At 42.4% G+C, this 6000-nt stretch overlaps 1 long non-coding RNA gene across 1 annotated transcript in view; it reads right to left on the bottom strand.

Annotated features, from left to right (window-relative positions):
* The window catches only part of LOC113919251, a 68630-nt gene extending 63369 nt beyond the window's left edge, over positions 1-5261 (bottom strand). The window contains exon 1 of the long non-coding RNA XR_003518913.2: positions 5106-5261. This is a non-coding gene — a long non-coding RNA (uncharacterized LOC113919251). The remainder of the gene's footprint in view (positions 1-5105) is intronic.
* Positions 5262-6000: the final 739 nt, after the last annotated feature.

A 6000-nucleotide genomic window follows, 5' to 3' on the forward strand; every position in this document is an offset into this window, starting at 1 on the left:
TGGAAAGAAGATAAGGACTACCTACCAAAAATAAAATAGTTCCATTGTCTTCTCTGGAAACTCTCATGGGCAATGGGAGCATGAGTTAGGACCAGGAAAATGTAAGTGCTCAGTTACCACCCTGTCACAGCCCCAACCAAAGCAGCCCTATTTTGTTGTTGCTGTTGTTGTTGTTGTTGTTGTTTCCTATTTCAGGCTTAGACATAATGGTTTAATAAATATTTTAAAGAAAGTTCTGAAACCTAAAAAGTAGAACTGTAGATCTGGTGTAAATCTTCAGTCACAGAGAAAGAGATTGAATCCTGGAAAATGAAGTGAGTTAATCCAGGTCAAATCACGATAGTTTCAGAAAACCAGGGCTGGAAATCCAGACTCTTCAATTCTGTCCTCATGCTTGCCCCACTCAAGGCCAAGATTTCTCCATGTTCTTCATGTTCATCAAGGGCATAATGCTTGAATGAGATATGTGTTGCCTTTCCAAGAAATCCAAATATGATTTCAGATTTATCATATTCTCAATTTCTTACAAAATTTCTTAAATTTCAAATTCAATAATTATTCTTTCAGATTGCTGAAAACAGTACACATTTGAACTTTTCATAATTTTTCATAAAAACTAACCTATATTCACATTGCTAAAGCAGTGCAGGAGACTTGATTACAATTTGCTATATTTAAGTATTTCCCTAAATAGATTATATAATCTAAATTTTCTGCACGCTATTTCTCAATTTCTCTTCATGCATCCATGGATCAGCTTTTTAGCACACAACCCACAAAGTTAAATTGGTTTGTGATTGGAGCAAATGAAAAGAAAATGTATGACCCATGTGCATTCTACTAAGCTGACACATTGAATGTGTTTCTCTGCCAGGTTTAGATTAACCACTGATTTGATGCACCAACCGGCCCATTTCTCATAAATGGGTTTTCTTCTATTCAGTGTTTAGTAAGCTCCTTGTCAACAAAATAACCCCTAAGCTGAATAAAAATCCCCTTAGACCTGACAGCCTTGGAGGATTATTTGCTCAGCAGTGATTTAAGGAATCTCTGACAACTTCATTTCGATATATTTTCCAAGAAAGTATATTACTAAAAACCCTAAACACTTAAGCATTTGCAATTTTAAAGACTTAATGCTCGGAGAAAAATGGGAATCCTACCAGGATTTTTGATGGCTATTTAGAAGATGGGATACCTAATCCATTCCTTCACTTATTGCAAAGAAAGTAAATTCAAGACAACAGTAATTCACTTGATCAAAAGAAGTTTTCAGCCCCAACGGCTGTTTGTGGCTCTCATGATTAGTTCTGTACAAAAAAAAACAGACTGAAGGCAAAGAGTTATCCCAGCATAGACTTCACTTATCATCTACATTTCCAAGATCCTATTTGTTGGTAGTGGAATATTGAAAACCACAAAATAGTTCATGTTTACAGCTTGCAATTATAGTCCATAAAATATTATTTACAACACAACAGAATTTATTGCTTCCTTACTTTATATAGTCAGTAATCCTCATGTACTTAAAACTATTTGATATATAAATTCAGTATACTGTGTGGGAGGATGGGTTAGCCTGGTGATGAGTATTAAAGAGGGCATGTACCGAATGGAGCACTGGGTGTTATACGCAAACAATGAATCATGGAACACTACATCAAAAACTAATGATGTAATGTATGGTGATTAACATAACATAATAAAAAATAAAAAAATAAAAATTCAGTATACTGAGACCTTAAAACCTATCTCTGTCACTAATTAGTGGTATGATTTTGATCTTGGCCTCATAGATATGTGAAGATTAAGTATGATAATGTATTCAAGGTATCTAGTACAGGGAACGGGCACATAATCGTTTGTCAATTGATGTTAATTTCCTTTCTTCTTCCTTTCTCCCTTTTCAAGTATATACAACCTTACTACATATAATGCCATGATTTTATTCATCTATTTATCTTTAAAAATATTTACTGAGTACATATTACATACCAGTTTCCCTGCATTGCATTGGGCAATAGAACTGTATACAAGCCCAAACCCAACAAAGTCCCTGTCTCACAGAATTTACACTTTCGTGGGAGATACAGAACAATAACAGCATTTTTCCTTAAATGGGTCAGTCATGAATGACTTCTCTAAAGAGGTAAAGCAAAAAAGTCATATGAAATTCTGGAAAAGAGCTTTCCAAACAAACAGAATTGCTAATGCATAAGCATGGGTGCATCAGAACTTAACACCAAGTGGGGTAGCATAGGCAAAATTCCATGGAAGACAGACTTAAATGAGACTCTCTTATTCCTCAAATCTGCTTTCAACCACTGACTGAACCTCTGGCTTATGTGACACTGGGAAGTGGAGGAAGAGGGTAAGGACAGTCTGTTGTAATGAGTTGTGAGTCAAGCCACCCACAGGCTGGATGAAGCATCTGCAATACCTTCTATATGACAAAAAAGGAGTTCCAATCTGGTAATACGAATCTGGTGCTTTCTTGGAGATCAAGGAGCTAGTGAGAAGCATATGCAAACCATTCTGCATAAAGGCAGAATGAAAGAGAAAATGTCTTTTAAAAACTTCCACCACCTCCCTCTCACTTGCTCATGTGCTTGCTCTGTGGGAGGTCCTACTACTATGTTGTAAGAAACCCTGTGGAAAGGCCCATTTGGTGAGGAATTAAGGCCTCCTGACAACAACCATATGAGGGAGTATTCTTGGAAGCAGATGCACCAACCCCAGCCACGCCTTCAGAGACTGCAACCCCCACCACCATCTTGAATGTAGCCTCATGAAAGATCCTAAGCAAGAAACACTCAGCTGAGCTGTTCCAGGATTGCTGACCCTAAGAAACTGAACAAAACTCCACCAGTCTTTTCAGCTATAACAGAACATCTGGTAGTATTTCCTCAGGCTTGTAAAAGCTCAAAAATGAAATGTGTTGGGGCGCCTGGGTGGCTCAGTCCATTAAGGGGCTGACTCTTAATTTTGGCTCAGGTCATGATCTCAAGGTCGTGAGACCAAGCCCCACATCAGGCTCCGTGCTGGGCATGGAGCCTGCTTAAGATTCTCTCTTTGCCCTTCCTGTCAAGAAAGAAGAAAAGAAAAGAAAAGAAAAGAAAAGAAAAGAAAAGAAGAAAAGAAAAGAAAAGAAAAGAAAAGAAAAGAAAAGAAAAGAAAAGAAAGGAAGGAAGGAAGGAAGGAAGGAAGAAAGAAAGAAAGAAAGAAAGAAAGAAAGAAAGAAAGAAAGAAAGAAAGAAAGAAAGAAAGAAAGAAAGAAAGAAAAGAAAGAAAGAAAGAAAGAAAAGAAAGAAAGAAAGAAAGAGAAAGAAAGAAAGAAAGAAAGAAAGAAAGAAAAGAAAAGAAAGATGTTTATCATTTAGTGCAAAGGCCAGAGAAGGAATCTTCCAGAACACAGGTGAGAGAGTGAGTGGGAGTGACCACTCTGGACTCTGGGCCAGGAGAAGATGCCAGCACAATTTCCTCACTTCCAGAATCACATCATTATCATCGACACATAGTGTTGGCTGAATTACAAACTTTCATTCATGCTCAAAAATTTTCAGGGGCGCCTGGGTGGCTCAGCCGGTTGAGCATCTCCCTTCAGCTCAGGTCATGATCCTGGGGTCCTGGGATGGAGTCCCGCATCTGGGCTCCTCGCTTGGTGGGGAGCCTGCTCCCTCTCCCTCTGCCTGCCGCTACCCCTGCTTGTGCACTCCCCACCCCTGTCTCTCTGTCAAACAAATAAATTTTTAAAAATCTTAAAAAAAAATTTTTTTTCAATGGCCCAAAGATTATACTGATCTACAGAATCCTAGATGACCTGTTTCCAGGCCCACATCTAGCCTAACCTGACGTTACTTTCTTTTCCTCACGTTCACTCCATCTAAGCATTTTCAAGCCTGGCCCAAAGGGCTCCATGAACAAAAGAAAGGTCGAGAACCACAGTCACTGCCATGCAGTGGTTGATGGAATCATCTTTAGAGAAATGACCATGCAACCAAACATTTCTCCCTTGTTCTTTAAATGTGAGTTTTTCCTTCCTTGCCTGCCTCCCTTAGGGGCTTCCAGTTCAGAAACATAAAGCTTTCAACTTCTCACATCTATATCACAGTTACAAGTGTTGTGAGAACGAAACCTGAGCAAGTTCCTCTGTCTCTCTGAATGGTAAAATTTTATCTGCAAAATGAAAACTTTTTAAATAGCTAAACTTTTTCTCTTCCCATTGATAGTCATTCAAATTTAAACACAACTGTCTTTGGAAGCTATGATTTACTGGGAGCCACGTCCAACAGACAGTGTCATCTCATCACAGTCTCTAAGGTAGCTTTATTATCCTCATTTTAAATATCCCCATTTTAAATTGAGCCTGAGGGGTTAAGTAACTGACCGCGATCATACAGCTACTAAACCACTGATGCAGTATTTGAATCCACAATTCTGTCCCTGGGACGTCATCAATATGGCAACTTAGCTCATTCTGACTTCAGTCCCCCTCATAAGACCAACTAACAACTATCCATAGAGAAGGCACCAACGTGAAAATTCCAGAACCCGGTGGATAAAGCCGAAGCAACCCCCTGGACCCCAAAACTGAAAAGGAAGGGTAAGAGGAGCAACTACACTTTTACCACATTGCAAATTCACAGTCCTGCCCAACTGCTCGACACAGCCTCTAGTCTATCCCTCCGGAAGTCTGGCCACAGACAGCCAGCTGTTGTGGAACACAGCCTATCTTCCTGGCAGAGAGGCAAGCCAGCAGCCATGCCCAGCTGTTGAACATAGCTTCCAGGGCCACAGAACCAGGGACCCCGAACAGCAGCGGCGCCCCGCCCACAACTGCACTCTGCAACGCTGCCTGGCACTGGACCCTGCCGCACGGCACAATGCAGCCTGTGGCCTCGCCCACACAAAGAGCCCAGCCAGTGACCATGCCCAGTGGCAGAGCACGGTCTGCAGCCACATCCAACAAGGAAGCCAGGACACCACCCGGCCAGGCAACGGAGCACAGCCCCACCCCCAACTGCGGGACGCAGCTGAAGGCCCCTCTACACCAGGGAGCCGGGCCAGCAACTTCACCCCCTAGAGGAGCAGAGGCAACAGCCTACCTGCTCTGGAAGCCTGACCCGTGGTCCTGAACAACTTCGGGATGCAGTTTGAGTCACGGCCAGATCATACAGCACGGCCTGAGACCCCGGTCCGACTGCGAAACCCGACCGGCTGCCGCCTGAACCCAGAATCCTGTGGGTGGCACCATCCAATCAGAATACAGCCTGAGGCTCACGCAACCAGGAGTGACGGCAGCACCCAGCCCGCAAGCCCTGCACAATCGCACAATGCATTAATGGCACTGCCCTGCTTGGGAACGTAGCCCGCAACCTCACCAGACCAGAGGAGATTGGGGAGGGCAACTAGTGGCCCCAAACTCACCACAGAGTGTGGCCAGCTGCCCTGCCTGAGCAGGGAGCCAACCCAGCAGTCTTACTTGAAGGCAGAGCCCAGCCAGCCTCAGCACAGGCAGCTACCTCACCCAACAAGAAACTCCTACAGCAGCCCCACCTGTCCCCAGAAACTACTAGCTGACTTGTCCAGTACCCCAGACTGAGCTAACTGGTGAAGGCCTTTCCCTGTAAAGTCTGGAAGAGACTGCTTACTCAAGTGCACAGATACCGACTCAAAGATACAAAGATCGGAAAGAATTAAGTAAAGATGATACGACCAAAGGAAACAAAGCTCCAACAACTGACCCTAAAGAAACGGAGATCTATGAAGTTCCTAAAAAATTAAAAATAGAGGGGTGCCTGGCTGGCGCACTCTATAGAACATGCGACCCTTGGTCTTGGGGTTGGTACCCCATGTTGGGGGTAGAGATTACTTTAAAAAAATAAAATCTTTAAAAAAATTAAAAATAGAACTACCATTTGATCCAGTAATCACACTTCTGAATATATATCTGCAGATAAAATCACTGTCTTGAAGTGATATCTGCACCCATATGTTCAT

The sequence above is a fragment of the Zalophus californianus genome, chromosome 3, assembly GCF_009762305.2.
Source record: "Zalophus californianus isolate mZalCal1 chromosome 3, mZalCal1.pri.v2, whole genome shotgun sequence".
NCBI lineage: Eukaryota > Metazoa > Chordata > Mammalia > Carnivora > Otariidae > Zalophus > Zalophus californianus.